Source organism: Halichoerus grypus, chromosome 3 (genome assembly GCF_964656455.1).
Source record: "Halichoerus grypus chromosome 3, mHalGry1.hap1.1, whole genome shotgun sequence".
Taxonomy (NCBI): domain Eukaryota; kingdom Metazoa; phylum Chordata; class Mammalia; order Carnivora; family Phocidae; genus Halichoerus; species Halichoerus grypus.
In genome coordinates this window covers 38,481,639-38,501,329 of record NC_135714.1, presented here as the reverse complement: position 1 = coordinate 38,501,329, position 19,691 = coordinate 38,481,639, and the positions used below count along the sequence as shown (strand labels likewise).

The 19,691-nt window shown below is 34.7% G+C and overlaps 1 protein-coding gene across 1 annotated transcript in view; it reads left to right on the top strand.

The window, feature by feature from the left end:
- The first annotated feature begins 319 nt into the window (after positions 1 to 319).
- COX7B2 (cytochrome c oxidase subunit 7B2) overlaps positions 320 to 19,691 on the top strand; it is a 95,266-nt gene continuing 75,894 nt past the window's right edge. Inside the window, exon 1 of the mRNA XM_036072257.1 lies at positions 320 to 376. The gene's annotated coding sequence lies outside the window, so the exon portion shown is untranslated. The remainder of the gene's footprint in view (positions 377 to 19,691) is intronic.

Sequence of the window (19,691 nt, the reverse complement as noted above, 5' to 3'; positions counted from 1 at the left end):
TCAGTTTACGCACAGGTAGATGATGACTCATGGAGGCAGCTGCCTAGAAAAAAGGGGGTGATCTCAACTACATGGGTTGAGAAAAGTTTACAAACTCCTTCTCTACCACTGTAGGAAGACAGGTAGCTATGTCTTCTTTAACAAACTTTATGATTCTTTCCTTTTGACTTTATTTCTTAAAGTTTCCTTAATCAGATGTCATTTGTATAAAAATATTTACTATTGATGGAGTAGTAAATGGTGATTTCTAGCCCAAACTTACCTTTTGCCTTTTTCTATTTCCTTGAAGCCTCACACTGATTTTCTAATTATATTTTTAGGAATCTGAATCTTGAATTTTCTGAGGAGAGCATCTGGGCTACAGAGTTCTTACCAGGTAATGAGAAAATATAGAAAAGGCCCATATTGCCCAGATTAGAATTTCACTGTGTGTGTCAGTTTTAGATGACCCCCTTTTTATGGTGTGTGTGTGGGGGGGTGAGGGTGGGGAGGAGCTGAAGGTCTGGTAGAAATTTTACAAAAAATAAAATGGGCAGTGAAACCATTTTTAAAGTTTTATGTACTCTTACGCACTCTGTTGACTATTGAGAATCAGCATAACCACAGAAAGAATAAGAGACAGATGCCAGTCTAAATAGACAAATGTTTCTAAAATAAGATGTTTCCTATCAGCAGAAAATGTTTTACTTGATAGACTAACTTGATAGTCTTAACAACGCAAACATTTTGGATGTAAAAGAAAATGTGTGTGTTGGCAGCAAACATTTTCAAGAGATAAGCACTTGTTGCAAGTACTACATGCCTAGAAAAAAATCTCATTTTGGCCAACTGAGACCACCATGTGTTTTAAAATATGTCATCCATCATTTCAGTGTTAAGAGCGCCCCCTGGTGTGATTGTGTAATTATATATTTATGAGAAATTTAGACATTGTTTTTTTAAAATGTTTGCTATTAGTTGGTGAGGGGTCTTTTTTAATATTAGGTTGATTTGATCAGTATGGTGTGTAACTATCTAGAAATATGCATTGTTTTTTTCTTGCCCTAATATATGGTTATTATCTGGAGCCAGTGGTCAGCTTAAAAGTAGAATTTGGAAATACCTAATCTGTAAAATTCTTCAGATCAAGATAGTGGCAAATAATACATCATTTAGTAAGTGTGAAATTATATACTGAGAAATTTTTACAGCATAGACAAATTCTTTGCTGGTAATAACTTTGTTAAGTGGAAAATTGCTACGAACAGTTTCCTTTTGGTAAATGCATGGGTATTTTAATAATTAAACATGAAAATTCAGACATTACATTTTGTTTTTGGAATCTACATCATGTGAAAAGTGATTCGGATTTTAATATTCCCTTACAAGCAGCTCCCCTATACCTACAGAACTTGCAAATATAAATATAGTAATTCATCCATGAATTACAAATAGAGCTCTCATCTATCCCCTGAAATTACCCCCATCCCCACAAATTCTTATTCAAAACCGACAACAAAAAACTGTCATTTTTTGTTACATTTAATTTTTAGTTTTTTTGGGAATAATTAAACCATCCTTGCAAACTGAAAGTGTGCATAATATTCTAAATTACATTTCTGTAAATTGGATGGTTGCAATTATATTTCCTCCTACTGTCTCTTCTCCAGGCTATAAATTATCTTGATTGTTTTAATTATTTCTTACAGGTTCTGTGTTCTAAGTTCTAAGTACTGAACTGTTTGGAGTAGACTGCTTTTGCTTTTATTTTCTTCTGTATGCTCCCTCTTTCATTTAATTCTGAAGCCATAAGATCAGCACAGTATTTACATTAAGTCCTGGCTTTTTGAAAGGATATCTTCTAAAACGTAGAATTAAAAAAATCAGAGCAGTCTACTATCTACCACAGTAGATCTGCATTTGAATCCTGGTTCTCATATTTACTAGCATCGTGACCTTGAACAAGTCACTGACCCTCTCAGAGCCTCAGTCTCTTCTCCTGTAAAAGGGAAATACAAATCACTCTCCTTGAAAGATGTTGTTAATCCATCTTTTATGTTAGTATCTATTTAAGACTAATTTATGCCAGATTTGGGGCTGGGTGCTTCATAAGCATTTATTTCTCACAATAATTCTGTGAACTAAGTGTAATTATTTCTATATTATTAATGAGGCTTAGGGAGGCTAAGAAACCTGGTAATTGCAAAAGCCAAGATTTTAATTGACATCTTTTTGACTTAAAGTGACCTCACAACCACTATACTATGTATTTGTTTTAATCATCCTCATTTCTGCTAATTTGTTGATTTCATTGTCCTTAAGATCAAATAGTCTCCAATGCACAAACATAGAGGAAACAAATCTTTTGAAACAGAAGAGATGGATTCTTTAATATGGATGCTGCTCTCGTCTGGAAGCCAGGATTACTTTGGGCACTATTTGTTCTTCTATACATTTTTTTCCAAACCAGGCAGTGCATTAAGAGATTCCTTGTTATTAGCATGGTTGAGCTGGTAACAACAGTGACAAGAACTATTGGGTTAGTGAACCTTAAGGCACCTTTATGCATAATATAAAGGCAGAATAATAGAATGCTAGTTTTAGAAACTGTTGCATGCTTCCAGCTCACCACATGGCTTGGTTTTCTCTGGACCTGGGACCATAATCTATTCCTGGGTGCCTTGCTATTCTATTTAAGTCTGGATTGGCCTTGTGAAGCCTGCATCATTTTCCTTGTGGTTTAAGACTTTTTATCTGATATTTTAGATATCAGAGTTTATTTTTTAATTCCTACAGAGGTGCCAGTGTAGTAAGTTTCTCATTTCGTGACTAAGTCATTTTGAAGGTTCTTAAGTAACTCACTCTGGAAACATTGTGTTGATCAGGCCTGTTTTTTGCTTAATAATATCTCATGTTTCATATTATTCCCTAGGTCCTTGAGATTTGTTCTAGGAAGTAGGCTGTTCAACCATGATTTAAGAGTATGTTGTTAGGTTTCTCTATGACAGAATGACTGTTTTCTTGGTGAGGTTGCCTCATGTTTGGGTCAGATGTATAGACATTACTATGAACATGTGTGTATATTATGTCTTACCCCAAACATACACTATCTTTAGGAAAATTGGCTCAGTCATCATTATTGAATCAGTGAACGAGTGAAGAAATGGAAGTTGTCTTATTTTTTTGCCCTCATTTCTTCCCCACTCTATACTTGTTTTTCCTGCCTGCCCATCACCCCCCCCCCCCCACGCACACATGCACACAAACAGCATTTTTGGTAAATGTATTTTTTAACTTCGACTTGTTTAATGTCTATGGAGTCAGTCTCTCTCTCTCTCTTTCTCTCTTTTTTCCCTTTTTTTCCTCTGGGCCTTCATATTTTTCATTTGAACAATTGGAATAGTTCTTTAACTGAATTCCCTCTTTCCAGTGTTGTCTGTTTCCAATAAACTGTGGGACCAGGAAGATTTTCCTAAAGCATGAAACTGATATCAGTTTAAATTCATTTAGTGTCTCATTGTCTAAAAAGACCCTTTGGTTCCTGTTTCTCTCTCTTCTGATTTCTCTCACAGCATTGCCTTTCCCTTTGAATTCTGTGCTTTGCATCCTTAAAAAATTTACAAATCCCAGAATATTTTTTATTTTGTTTGCCTTCCTGTGCCTTTATGCACTAATACTCTATGCCAGTAACATCCTTCTGCACGCCATTTGGAGAGCTCCACTTTCTCCTTTTGTGGCAGTCCTCTGACTAAATTCCCACTCCACAAGCACACACCCCATTTGAGTTAGGTGCCTCTTCAGTGGACCCTGCATGACCCTGTGCTCACTTCTGTTATTGAAAAGTTTAGTTCAAAGTGGGCAGCTTGAAGGCAATTATGTTATTTTACTCAATGTATCACAGTGCTAGATATATAGAAAGTGCTCAGGAAAACTTTATGAAGCCCATGAAGAGGCTGAATGAAAAATAGAGATACTATATTAGGATTCCTATGAAGCTTATGCCTCAGTAGGGCTTTAAAACATATAAATCAAAATGCCTGACTCCTGTCAGCCATTAGTGGGCAGGATGGTGAAGCAGCCATCAGTTGATTTTCATATGCTTTTATTTACATGGACTCTCTTATGTTTGTATTTTCATTTATATTGACTCTCTCCTAGCACTCATACTCATCAGTACCTCTCTGACAGAGATTTCCTGTGACTTCATATTTCTTCTTCTTTCCTTCTTACTTATGGAGTCCCACTATCGTTGCAGGCAAAAAAATTAACAAAGAAGAAGAAAAAAACACAAGCCCTTCATTTTCTCATCCTTCTTGTTGTTATGAGAAACAGTCTCATATAATTCTGTCTAGTGAAATATAGTCAGAAATCTGAGATGGAATTTCTGGGATGGTTTTGCTTTCTTGATACGGATGTTACTTTATCTTCCTTCTGTCCCTTTCTTTCTTCCTTATTTGTGGAAGGTACACATGATGACAGGAACTGGAATAGCTACTTTGTAACCTTGAAAGGCCAGGAGTATTATTGAGATTTTAGACATGACGTCCTTGAACTTCCAAATCAATACCAGTAATGTTCTTCCCATGGAATTCTCATTACAGGAGAAGAATTTGCCACGTTGTTTCAGCCACTGTTATTTGGATTTTCTGTTGTAGCAACTGACTCAGTTCTCCGACACTTATTAGTATTACGGTTAAAATAAATGCATAGAATAGAACTCTATGGGTGCTTGGGTGGCCCAGTCAGAAGAGCATGTGACTCTTGATCTCCCAGTTGTGAGTTGGAGCCCCATGTTGGGCGTAGAGGATACCAAAAGAAAAAAAAGTAAATACATTAGAAGTTAATAGTTATCTGTCCACCTATATTTTATGTTTATCAGCTCAACAACTGTGTATTTAGACCAGTGTCATCATTTGCCACCCTAAACACTGAGATATAAGGACTGGAATACCATTCCTATGCAAATGGCTTACAGACTTACGGGGGCACAGAAACAAAATTAATTGTAATATATCATACAATATGAGAATATATAATATAGTAAGTACCACAGTAGTATATATAGAAAATCCTAAGGGTAGCAGAAGAGAGTATTTGCAATTAGCACAAGCTTTCCTGAAAATATTAAAATTTTTGAAATTGGAGAAATGAATCTATCACTGGGATTTCAGGCACCCTGGGCAGGACTTAATCCTTGTGCTTTCTCAGTGAGACAGTACAGGTGGTCACTTACTTTTGTGTGTCAGCCTTGCTGCCTCATACTAATATTTAAAATGTGCCCAGTCTAAGAGACTAGAGACAGAATCCGCACTTTGAACTGCTCATAGGCTGTCTTTGGAAAATCAAATTGGTGAAAAGCAATCTGTGGAGAAGGAGAGGCAAGAAATGACACAGGAAGATGCCAAGGATTCTATTGACATACAGGCTGAAGCAGTAAGCCAAGAGCTATAACAAGGAAGGCAGGAAACAAGAAACTGAAGCTCAGTGGTTCAAAGGCAAGAGTTAGTTAATGGAGAGAGACATCAAAACATCAGGCAGCCGACAGCCTGGAACAAACTCACAATAAGGGAGGGCTGGGGAACAAGCCTCCTCGAGAGAGCACAAAAATAGGCTGCTCTACTCCGGGACTCTGGGCAAAGTCTGTGAGGAAAGCCAGAAGCAGACCATAATAAGGGCACTATTTATAAAATCACAGAGACTCAAAAGAGTAAAAATGAGAAAATGGTCTTAAAATAAAGCATAAAAATTATAATCAGTTGATGTTTTGAAAAATTACGAAATGTTCAAGAACCTGATTCAAAAAGAAGGTCCAGGAATATTGGCATTTCAGGGTTTGATCTGGAGGTGATTTTTTGGTACAGATTTTGAAATGAAAAAAAGCCCCAGGAAAGGCAAAATCAATGTGGAATAAAATGGCTGGGATTAGGCCAAATGCCATTCAGAATTCTTATGTCTTAAGATAAGTTACAGAAAGAAATTTGAGTGCATTACCATTTCTTCTAACTGTGCCACACAGGGTTTTCCCAGAAGATGAGTAAGAGGAAAACTGCCAGTGACCCAGGTTTGAATAATAAGGACTGACCATCTCCAGTCAACCACACAGTTGAGAGAAGCTATAAATACCAGTAAGGCATCAAGACATGTTTGTGCAATCATGTAATAGTTCATACTTTTACTCTACTCTGTATTAATGGACCACGTTATACTTGGAAGCATGACCACCAGGGTCTGATAGAGAATTAAATACTTTGCAATGGCACAAGTCCAGTCTTCCTGAAAAAACAAAGAACAACTAAGGTAGATAACAAGTATCTTGGCTTCTGTGACCATACTCCATCTGCACTCTTCGTCTAATGGGGAATGCTAATTACCTCATCTAACGAAAGTTTTACTGACAGTGGTTTTCTGAAATATGTATGTATAATATATATGTGCATTTTATGTATCTTATATCTAAAATATATTAGATCACTTAAAACATTAAAAATGATCTAAATTATTTCCAGTGTAAGACTGGAAAGTATAAGTAGTTTATTTTTTTTTTTTTTACTTTGAAAGTGTTGCCTATGAGACATTTGGCATGATTTTAAATGCCATAAAATAGGGATGTGACCTAAATACCTTTTAACTTTCTTTCATAATTTGATGCTTATCTAGAATATGTAAATTAACCTAAATTTTTCTTGAAACTATTTTGCTTGTAGTTGGCAGGCTGCTTGCTTCATCTGTGAAGCATAGTAATATACTTTCAAAGAATACACTGTTTTCTAGATTTATGTTTTAGGTATCTAGGATTCAGTAAATACCCATGTTTACCTTTTCCATGTCTTCTTTGTTTACAGTTATTTCAGTTTTCCAACCTTAGTCTTTTGGAATGAATAGTTCTGGCATTTACTATCTTTCTTCATATAAATCTGTTCTATAGTTCATTATTATGAACTTTCTTTAACTCCTGCCTTACTCTTTGCTAACAAGTTTCTGAATTGTGGCAACAGGCAGCATGAGACAGTATATGTGCACATAAAGCAGAATATTACAAAAATCCCTTCATGGATATTTAATTGTCACTACTTTTCTAAGAGCCTCATCTCATCCTGATGATGAATCCTATTCCTAAAATTATACATTCCTGATTTTTATAAACAGATGTATGATTACAGTGAGCCATTAATATTTGATGGATATGACTTGAAGATTACATTAGATTTCCCAAAAGAGATCAGGGGACTAATAATCAAGAATTAGTTATGAATTTGCAAAGGAGTTGGATTAAAGAGTTTTTCTTTTTAACTTACCAATATCCTCCTTAGATTATTTGTATAGGAAGTTTTTTTAGTATATGTGCCGCCGAAGCGAGCACTGTATAGGAAGTTTTTTTCTGCCAATAGTTTTCATCTGTAGAAAATCCAGGTTAATTGTTTTCATTAACTTATATCTATACTCATATGTTTGGGTTGATCTCATTTTTATGTTGCGCAGGCTCCCCCATGTGAGTCTAATGCACACCAGTATATGAGGACACTAAAATATTCAAGAAAATTATGCAGAGTGACACGTTTTATAATGAGATGATATTTCAAAAATACGTTTAAGGGTCTGTGTTGACTTCAAATTAAATACAATTGAAAAATATATGCTATGGACTGAATGTTTGTGTTCCCCAAAATTCAGTTGTTGCAACCCCAACTTCTAATATGATGGTATTAGGAGGTGGAGCTTTTGGGAGGTAAAGTTTAGATGAGGGCAGGAGAGTGGAGCCTTCATAATGGGCTATTATGTATATAGCCTTCTGTTGCTACATACTTCATAGCATCAGAAGTATAAGAATTATAATTAGTATAAAGATAGGAAGAGACCAGAGCTCTATCTGACACAAGAGTTAGGACATACTATAAGCCAGGAAGAGAGCTCTCAGCAAGAGCCAAATTCGTCAGCAGTTTGATCTTGGACGTCCAGTGTCTAAAACTGTGAGAAATAAATTTCTGTTGTTTAAGCCACCCAGTGTATGCTATCTTGTTATAGCAGCCTGAGAAGATTAATAGAGTATAAATTGGAAGCCAGGAATAATTTGTAAAATTTCAAATCTTTTTCTAACTAATTAAGGTTGACTACTAAAATCATAGTTGCCTTCAAGTATCAGTAAAGAATGGTAACCAAATGGCTAAGTGGGCATTACTGAAAAGGTAATCTCTTAGGAAATAGAATGTTTGGAAAATATTATGCAGATACTTTCCTTTTTTTTTTTTTTTTTTTAAAGATTTTATTTATTTGAGAGAGAATGAGATAGAGAAAGCATGAGGGGGGGAGGGTCAGAGGGAGAAGCAGACTCCCTGCTGAGCAGGGAGCCCGATGTGGGGACTCGATCCCGGGACTCCAGGATCATGACCTGAGCCGAAGGCAGTCGCTTAACCAACTGAGCCACCCAGGTGCCCTGTGCAGATATTTTCTATAATTAAATTGCAATATAGAAAAACTTGTTTAGACAGAATGCCTAGGGAACAGTATTCTAATTTAATTGGATCTTTGATAAAGGTCGAGCTGAATGTTTATTTTTTGTGACTCCGTTGTTGAAAATTTTCTTTAACTAATGTTATCCTTATCTTCTCTCTCCTAATACAGTGATAACCAAATCTTTCTTTGCATTTGGAAACTTCTACTCTGAAGCAGATTTCTCATTCTATAATATTATAGAGTGATAAAGATGAAGGAGGTATAGGCATTTGTTTGTAGGAACTTCGTAATATTAGCTTTTTGTGGGTGTGATTTGCTATGTTATTAATGGAATACAGAAGATTCTAGATATCTAAACTTTTCCAGTTATGATTTTATTGAAAAAAAAAAAGACTGTTTCAGATCTTAGTTTTTAAAAGTATTTTTCAGTAGTTGAATTTATAATGAAGAGATTGACATTTCATAGTAGCTGTTAATCTGGACAAAGAATGTAAAAGAGGATTTAGGAGATTGACATAGTCTAAAATAAAGTATTTATAAAGTTTTATCCTGATTCTGCACACTACTTTTTGAGATTAATGTAGATCTAAACAGAGTTCTATTTATAGTATATGTTCTCCATATACAACTATGTAGTACTAAGTACTTATTCTGTGCTGGACATTGAGTTAAATAGTTTACACACATGCATACACACACAATCTCATCGCTGTATGTTTTATATAACTTCATTTCTCTAACAGCCTAGTAAAATTAATACATTTGTGAATTAACATGTGCTTATGAGTATGTGTATGTTAGTATTCACAGCAAAAACAAAAAAAATTCTGTCTTATCATCAAGTGGAACGTATTTTCTATCGTTGTTGTTAGTTAAGCCTGTTATAAAACTGGAGGAAATAAAATAAAAACTTAATTGGACTCTCTCAGAATTGACATGCTTCAGATACAAACTGTCGGAAGCATTTTAGGACATTTTAGAATCAGGTAGAGAAGTGAGTTCATCAGCTAGGTAAATACAAATTAATTATCTTTTAAAATGGCATTCATTTTATAATGTTATAAACCACTTCCCATACACTCCTTCTGAAACAATTTTTTATTTTTTTATTATATCCCATCTTTAAGTGTACAATCTGGTGGCATTAATTACATTACATTACATTCACAATGTTGTGCAGTCATCACTATTTTCCAAACCCTTTTCATCACTCCAAAGAGAACCTCTTTACTCATTAAGTAATAACTGCCCATTCTCCCTTCTACCAAGACCCTGGTAATCTCTGATCTCTTTGTGTCTCTATTAATTTGCCTATCTAAATATTTCATGTAAGTAAAATCTTGTAATACTTGTTTTTTTGTGTCTGGCTTATTTCACTTAGCATAGTTTTTGAGATTCATCTCTTCTTATGACTGAATAATACTCCATTGTATGTATATATTGCATTTTGTTTATCCATTCACTGTTGATGGACACTTAGATTGTTTCTACCTTATTATTATTTTTAAAGTATCTATATATCTTAAAATTAAATATCTATCTTAAACTTATATATCTTAAGACCTTTTCATTGAATTAAGTCTCAGAGCATTTTTAAAGATCTTTAGGTCCTTTTTCTTTTGGAAACCCAGGCCTGCACTGAAGTCAACATGTTGAAATGAACTTATGTATCAATTAAATATTATTGTACCTAAATATGAAGTTGAGTTAAATTATTGTCTAATTGACATGAAAAATTGTATAGGCATTTATTAATTCATTTTACTTAAATGTAGTTTTCATGCTTTAGTTTCAATATATTTATATTTTTCAGACCTCATACATTTTCAAAGACTTGAAAAAGTTTTTGACCTAGATACAAATGGACTGGGTTAGTAGCTGAATTTTTTTTTAGGAAGCTATATCCCACATCAGTTTCTTCAATGAAAGCCATTTCTTTCACTTCTATATCACTAAGAGGACTGGGCATGCTTACTGTCCGCAAATGCAGCTATCAGACTATTCTTGCACTTCCATTCTCCAGTGGTCTGCTTTCCTTAGTGTGAGTAAATGTGTGTGTGATGTGTTTGTGTATCTCAAAATAGTTACTGGGTTTTTTCTTATTTTGAAAGCAACCCATTTTCATCATAGGATATTCACAAACTAGAGAACATTTGGTTTGCTAACTTGGCGAGTATAAACAATGTTGCCGTGAATGACCTTGTGCATACAGTTGTGTCTGTGTGCAAGTGTACCTGAAGGTAAAAAAATATGTACATTTGTAATTTTGATAGATGCTTCCAAATTTTCCTCTATTTAAGTTACACTGTCATGCACATTGCCACCAGCAATATGTGAGAACACCCGTATCTTTATATCATCCTCATTAACACAGTGAGTTATTAAATTTTGAGTCTTTACCAATTAAGGAAAAGAAAGATGTTCTCATTATACTAGTTTACATATTTGCCCATTTTTCTTTTGAGGGTCGTTTTTTCAGAGGATTTGGACACTGGCATATTGCTGGTGATAATAGTTGCTCTTATTTTTCTCAATTTACTTGTCTTTTGATATTATTCCTCTAGGATTTTGTCATTCATGATTTTTTAATGAAGTTTTTTTGTTTTTGGGGGGTCTGGTTTTGGTGAACAGAATGACTTCTAGGTAAGATTATTTAACAATATTTGTGTAGTTTCTTTTAGTAATTTGATGTACATTCATTTTGTATATTGAAATTTTTGATTTATTGAGAATTTATCCTGTTGGATTGATGAGGCAAAGTCATAATCAAGGTGAAGAAGAAAATGGCTGAGAGAATAATTAAAGTACTTGTGAAAGAAAGGTGGATCCAAGCAATCAAATTGGCAACCTAGTTGCCCTAACATTTTTTAATTGAAAGTCCATCTTTTTTTTTTACATGAGTTTGCAATGCCACCTTTATTATATACAGAATTTCCAAGGGTGTTCCAAAACTTTTCAGTTTTTCATGCTATTGACATTATATGTAATGCTTTGCATTACACTAATATTACAGCTGAAAATATGTTTTAACATTTGAGAGTATTGTTCCCCTATTTCTTTTCTTGTCTTTTTTATGAATTTCTCAGTTTTTGGTGCTTGTTTATTTTACCATCTGAACTCTAGAATCAGCATATTTAGTTCTCCAAAACAAAATGAAGCAAAATAAAACCTGTTGGCATTTTAAAATTGGGTTCATACATATTACATAATAGTATGACTTAGGAGGAATTGTCATGTTTATGAGATTGTTTCCACCCAAGAATATGTATATCTTTCCATATTTTCATTTTATTTTTTGTCTTTCAATAATTTTAATGGTTTTTCATAAAAAAATTCACGTATTTTTTGTAAGGATTTTCTTGTTCATATGATTTCTTTTCCTAAATTTCTGAGGTATTTTACTGCAGTTTTTTCCCAACTCTTGCCTTCTTCACCTTTTCTGTGACCTTGTTTAGCAGTCCTACAGTTTATAGCTATATGTTTATACTCTTATTTTGAACTGGATTTTAATTTTCAAACTTAAAATATGTTCATGGAATTCCAATTTGCTAACTGAACAACATTCCCTGTAATCCACCATATCTTCATCATTCAGCATTCTTGTGTACACTCCTTTTTTTTATGTTGTTATCTATAAGTATGTGTACACATTGGAATATTACACAACCATAAAAAAGGATGAGATTATGCCATTTGCGGCAACATGGATGGGCCTCGAGGGTCTTATGCTAAGTGAAATAAGTCAGACTGAGAAAGATCATCAGACCATATGATTTCATTCATATGTGGAGTCTAAAAAAACCAAAACAAATGAATAAACAAACAAAAAGCAAAATAAGACCTATAGAGAACAAACTGATGATGGTTGCCAGAGGGGAAAAGATGGAGGATGGGCAAAATGGGTGAAGGGGAGTGGGAGATACAGGCTTCCATTTGTAGAATGGATAAGTCACAGGAATAAAAGGCATAACATGGGGAATATAGTCAGTGATATTGTAATAGTGTTGTATGGTGACAGATGGCAGCTGCACTTGTGGTGAGCAGAGCATAATGTATAGAGAAGTTGAATCACTGTGTTGTACACCTGAAACTAATGACTCCACTAAACTTTTTTTTTAAAAAATTATCTACATGGATTAAAGTTTTTCACCATTCACTTATTCTTTCATCCTTTCCTCCCTTTTCATATGGTGTCTGCTCAGAACTATTAAGTCCACATGATTATAAAGTGACATTCATTCCCATCAATTTTTTCCCTGTGTTCATCTTCCTTGCTTGACTCTGCATGATTTGATACATTTTATTGTCTATTCTTTCTTGAAAACCTTTCACTAGGTTTAGTGACACTGAATTTCTGAATGTCTTCTTCTGAATCTTTATTTCATAAAGTTCAAAAAATATGAATTCTAGGAGCTTGCATTTTGATTCTGCTTTTCCTGTATTTAACTCTTTTGTAATGTCATCTCTTATTATGCTTTCTCCTTTAAGAATATGTCTACCATTGCTCAGATAAGCGGTAGAAGCCATATGTTAAAGATGGTAGAAACTTGTCAGCCAAGGTTCCTACATTTTTGTGGAGCAGACACTCCCTCCCCTCTACTACACTAACCAGGCTTTACATGAGCAAGAAATAAGCATTTATTATGTTAAGCCACTTAAACGTTGAGGGTTTTTTTGGTACAGCAGCTGGCATTACCTTGACTAATACAATTGCCCTTTGAACGTTTCCTTTTAAAGGTATCTTGGACGCTTCAAACTCATTATGTCCAGAATACATTTTCTTCTATTCTGCTAAACATGATGTCTGGAAAAGAAAAGCTCGTATTTCCTGTCTACTACTGCTCTGGCCACCAAATGAGTAAAGTTTTTCCCCACACTAACCAATTCTCCAGTATCACCATGGTGTCCTGCAATTCAGTTCAGTTTTGACACTAAAGTTAGCACAGACCCCACAGGTTAAGGGCTTAGTCCCACAGGATGCCTTCCTCCCTCCACTTCAGAAACCAGATGCAAGTAGCAGGTCCCCAGGATACCCACAACTTCTGTCCAACTTAGTACAAAATCAGAGGGTCCCAGACATCCTCCTTGTATTTGATAATTTGCTAGAGTGGCTGACAAAACCCAGGAAAACAGTTTACTTACCACAGCCAGTATAGGATATCTTAAAGAATATAAATGAAGAGCCAGATAAAGAGATGCATAGGGTGAGCTCTGAAAGGGTTCTAAGTGCAGGAGCTCTGTCCCTGTGGAGTTGGGATGTGCCATCTTCCCAGCACGTAGATGTGTTCACCAACCTGAAGCTCTCCGAACCCTATACTTTTGGGATTTTTACGGAAGCTACATCATGTGGGCATGATCAATTATTAACTTAATATCCAGCCCCTATCCTCTCTCTGGAGAATGGGGGTTGGGGTTGAAAGTTCCAAGCTTCTAATCATGACTTGATCTTTCTAGTGATCATCCCTCATCCAGGAGTCCACCAAAGTCACCTCATTAGAACAAAATATGTTTCTGTCACCCAGAAAATTCCAAGACACTTAGGAGCTCTGTGTCAGACATTCCTATCACTCAGGATGTTATAAAGTTTTAGGAGGTCTTACCAGGTTAAAGACCAAATATTAACAGGAACCAGTGGCCGACCTATTTTATACCTGAGCTTCCTCCTTTTCCTTCTTCCTAGTAATGACTAGTAATGACTTCCTAGTACACTCTAGTCATTTGAGCTTATTTCTTATCTCATCCAATTGCTTCCCATTTTCTAGAAAATCTTCCATATGTACATTGTTCCTCTTCTCTCCATTTTCATAGCATCTTCCCTATTTCAGGCTCTCATTATCTCTTGACAGTTATTACAACTTTCTAACCAGTCTCTTCATTTCATGTCATGTCATGTCATTTCTTCTCCCAAGTTCTTCCTCAGCAACTGATTAATACTCCTGACCTGTTTCTGATATGCCATTAGCTTTTACCCAAATTGTATGTAGTGAAATTCAAATTCTTTATCTGTGATCTGCCTTTTAACTTAATTTTGCTGTCTTATTTCATATGTCCTCACTGTATGGTACAATATATTGTGTGAACTGAAATACTTATAGTTCCTTTACATACTCTTTATTTTCCCACCTCCCTTTGTTCTATTTATTTGGAACATCTTGCTTCTCTATCTCAGAATAGCTCAATTCTTCCTAATGTCAAGGGCCAACTCAAATGTTACTTCATCCACGAAGCTTCCCTGATCCCCTTATTTTCTAATTTCTTCATCTTCTAAAGGATGGAGTGTCATTTATGACACACAGGTTTCTTACAGTTATTCTATATGTCTTATTTCCTTCACTAGAGAAAGAACTTCATGATGACATTCTTTCATAAAACTATAACTAATTGAATTTTACCTGAAATTTTGCATATGGAAATAAAGGTTTCAGCAATTTTTGCAAAAGAATAAAAATGGGTGCAGCTGAGGTAGAAAATAGATCTCTTGGATATTTGTAAATAGATTAGTCTTAAATAATGTAAGATATACTTACTCCACAATCACCAAATGATTGTTATGAAATGACATTATTACTTCATAATGTTCAACTAAACTGAATCATGGTTCTTGATACATTTTTCAATTTAAAACAAGATTGGTCTTGGCAATATGACACACACCATGAAAAATAACTGTGGACTCTGAGAAACAAACTGAGGGTTCTAGAGGGGAGGGGGTGGGAGGATGGGTTAGCCTGGTGATGGGTATTAAAGAGGGCACGTACTGCATGGAGCACTGGGTGTTACACGCAAACAATGAATCATGGAACACTACATCAAAAACTAATGATGTAATGTATGGCGATTAACATAACATAATAATAAAACAAATAAAATATAAATGTATTCCCTTTAGAGGGGAAAAAAGTAATAAAATGATCCTTTGAAGTTCCCCAAGGAATGCTGTATCCATTATGATACGCAGAAAGACAGTAATCTAAAGCACATGCTTTTAATACTGCTCTTGTCTCATAGTTTAGGCTATCTTTTGAAAAAGGAGTAATAGCTTAGGTGTAAGAGCAATGACACAACATTACGATAGTATTGAGAAGCATGAACATGCATAAATACATTTTTTTCTTTATGAGTAGAGATGTATAGTTCTCTGATGTCAATCTGTGTAAGGCCTCTCTTATTTTTTTATAATTCCCTATCTCCACTGGCATTCCTTTTCACTCATACTCATATTAGACTTTGAGTTAAACATGTTTTGAAAATTATGTGGTGTTATTCTTTATATGTATGTGTTTATGTGTTTTTAGTTTATGTAAATCATTTGAATCATCTTCTGTTTAATAGTTTTTCTACTCAACACTTTTTTCTTAGGATTTATTAATTCTACTCTGCATCTAATTTTATTCTTCTCACTGTTACCTTGAGTTCTATCTCATGCATATGCCACATTTTACTCATCTTATCTCCTATGATTGACACTTAGTATTACCAGAAGAAGGTTTTGTAGGTTGCATGCACATATAATTTCACTAAGTACTCCCTGATTGCTTTGTGGAATGGCTGAATCAATTTATAGGCCTAGCAGCAAAACCTGGCAGCTTATACTTTCTAATGTTTGGTACTATCCAACTTTCTGATTTTTGTCATTTTGAAAACTGGTAATTTGAAATTTGTGTCACTTTAGTACTGAGGATGAACTTCTTTTTCATACATGTAGCCTTTGTCCACTCTTTTTTTGGGGTTTCCTGTCTTTTCCTTGTTGATTTTCAGGAGTTCCTTGTATACACACTCTACTAATACTTCATTAGTTTTAGACATTGCAAACATCCTTCCTAGTCTTAAATCTTTTAACTTTGCTTATAGTATTCTTCATTAAATAGAAATCCTTTATATTTTGCCAAGTCCATTAGTTTTTTGCTTATGTCTTAAATTTAGTAAAGTATAATTTATATACAGTAAAATACATCCATGTTAAGTGTGCAGTTTGGTGGGTTTCGACATGTATACATCTCTGTGCTCATCCCCACAATCAAGATATAGAAGATTTCCATCACCCCCTTTTCTGCCTTTGGTCCCCAACCTCAGACAACTAGTGATCTATTTTCTGTCACCAAAGATTAGTAGTGTTTCTTTTAGAATGTCATCTAAATAGGGTCATGCAGTATATACATTTTGTGTTTTGCTTTTATTCAACATAGTGTTTTGAAAAAAAAAGAAAACGTATATATGTGTGTATATACATACGTACATATATATGCAGGGACACATTTGTATGTATATATACATATACAGAGATATATATGTATGTACATATATGTACAGTGTAAATGTCTTATTATTTAACTGACTTACTATTTGGTATCATTTCTTTTCCAGCCTCTAGACTTCTTTAGCATTTCCTTTAGTGCATATCTGCTACTCATAACTCATTTTCAAAAAAGATATTTATATTTCAACATCATTTGAAAAATTACAATAACCATTCATGATAAAGACCCTCAACAAAGAAGGTTCAGAGGGAACATAACACAATAAAGGCCATATATGAAAAGCCTGCAGCTAATATCATCCTCAATGGAGAAAAAATGATGAGAGCTTTTCCTCTCTGGTCAGGAACAAAACAGGGATGTCCACTGTCACTCCTGTTATTTAACGTAGTACTGGAAATCCTAGCCTCAGCAATCAGACAACAAAAAGAAATAAAAGATATCTACATCAGCAAGGAAGAAGTAAAACTTTCACTATTTGCAGATGACATGATACCCTGTATAGAAAATCCAAAAGACTCCACCAAGAAAACTACTAGAACTGATGCAGGAATTCAGTAAAGTCCTGGGATACAAAATCAGTGTACAGAAATCTGTTGCATTTCTATACACCAGTAATGAAGCCTCAGAAAGAGAAATCAAAGAATCAATCCCATTTACAATTGCACCAAAAACCCGTAAGATACCTAGGAATAAACCTAACCAAAGAGGTAAAAGGTCTGTGTACTGAAAACTATAGAACACTGATGAAAGAAATAGAAGACAATAACAAAGAAATGGAAAGATATTCCATGCTTATGGATTGGAAGAACAAATATTGTTAAAATGTCTGTGCTGCCCAAAGCAGTCTGCACATTTAATGCATTCCCTATCCAAATGCCAACAGCATTTTTCACAGAACTAGAACTAATAATTCTAAAAGTTGTATGGAATCACAAAAGATCCCAAATGGCCAAAAGTAACCTTGAAAAAGCAAAGCAAAGCTGAAGGCATCACAATTCCAGACTCATATTCAACTTATATTACAAAGCTCTAGTGATCAAAACTATGGTACTGGCACAAAAATAGTCATGTAGGTCAATGGAACAGCTGGAAAACCCAGAAATGAACCCACAACTGTATGGTCAATTAACCTTTGACAAAGCAGGAAAGAGTATCCAATGGGAAAAAGACCATCTCTTCAACAAAAGTTGTTGGGGAAACTGGACAGCAAAATGCAAAAGAAGGAAGATGGACCACTTTCTTATACCAAACACAAAAATAAATTCAAAATGGATGAAAGACCTAAATGTGAGACCTGAAACCATAAAAGTCCTAGAGGGAGAACACAGGGCAGTAACCTCTTTGACATCAGCCATACCAACTTCTTTCTAGATATGTCTCTTGAGGTAGGGGAAACAAAAGCAAAAATAAACTATTGGGACTTCATCAAATTAAAACCTTCTACACAGTAAAGGAAACAATGAACCTAAAAGGCAACCTACAGAATGAAAGAAGATACTTGTAAATGACACTTATCAGAGGTTAGTATCCAAAATATATAAAGAACTTATAAAACTCAACACCCCTAAAATGAATAATTAAAAATGGCAGACGACGTGAATAGTCATTTTTCCAATGAAGACATACAGGTGGCCAACAGACACTTGACAAGATGCTCACCAGGGAGGTACAAATCAAAACCACAATGAGATATACCACATCATACCTGTCTGAATGGCTAAAATTAACAACACAGAACAACAGATGTTGGCGAGGACACGGAGAAAGGGGAAGCTTCTTACACTGTTGATGGGAATGCAAACTGGTGCAGCCACTGTGGAAAACAGTATGGAGGTTCCTCAAAACATTAAAAATAGAACTACCATCTGATCCAGCAATCACACCACTAGGTATTTATCTAAAGAATACAAAAATACTAATTCAAAGGGATATATGCACCTCGATGCTTAGAGCAGCATTATCTACAATAGCCAAATTACGGAAACAGCCCAGGTATCCACCAACTGTTGAATGGATAAAGAAGAAGTGTGGATAGATAGATATAGATCTATATATATCTATCTATAGATACATAAAATGGAATATTAGCCATAAAAAATGAAATCTTGCCATTTACAATGACATGGATGGAGCTTAGAGAGTATTATACTAAGCAAAATAAGTCAGAGAAAGACAAATACCATATGATTTCACTCATATGCGGAATTTAAGAACCGAAATAAACAAGCAGAGAAAGAGAGAGGGAGGCAAACCAAGAAACAGACTCTTAACTGTAGAGAACAAAATGATGGTTACCAGCAGAGAGGTGGGTGGGGGAGTGCATAAATGGGTGATGGGGATTAAGGAGTGCACTTGCTGTGATGAGCACTGGGTGTTGTGTGGAGGTGTTGAATCATTATATTGTACACCTGAAACTAATACTACATTTTATGTTAAGTAACTGGAATTTAAAATCTTAAAAAAAATCAGGATTATTTTTGAAAGGTGCTGTCACTGGATATGGATTGAATCTTAGCTGAGTTTTTTTTCCCTCCTGTACTTTGTACATCTGTTGTTGTCTTCTGTCCTCCACTGTTTATGATATAAAATCCATTATTGATTCATTGTTAACATCTCTGTAATGTCATTTCCCCTCACCCCTGCTTTTGGGGTTTTCTCTTTATCTGTAGCTTTCACAAGTTCACTATGAAATGTGAGTGTGATTTTCTTTATGTTTATCCTACTTGAGATTTGTTTGACTTCTTGGATCTATAAGTTAATTTTGCTGTTTTCCTTCTCTTTTTTCCTTTATACTAAATTAGGGAAGATTACAGCCCTTATTTCTTGAAACGTTTCTTTCTTTCACTACTACTTCTGGGACTCCTGTGACATGAACATTGAATCATTTGATGTTACTCCACAAGTCTCTGAGCTTTTATTCATTTTTCTTCAATATATTTTTCTCTCTGTTCTTCAAATTTTATTCATTTCATTGATCTGTTTTCAAATTTACATATTTCTTTT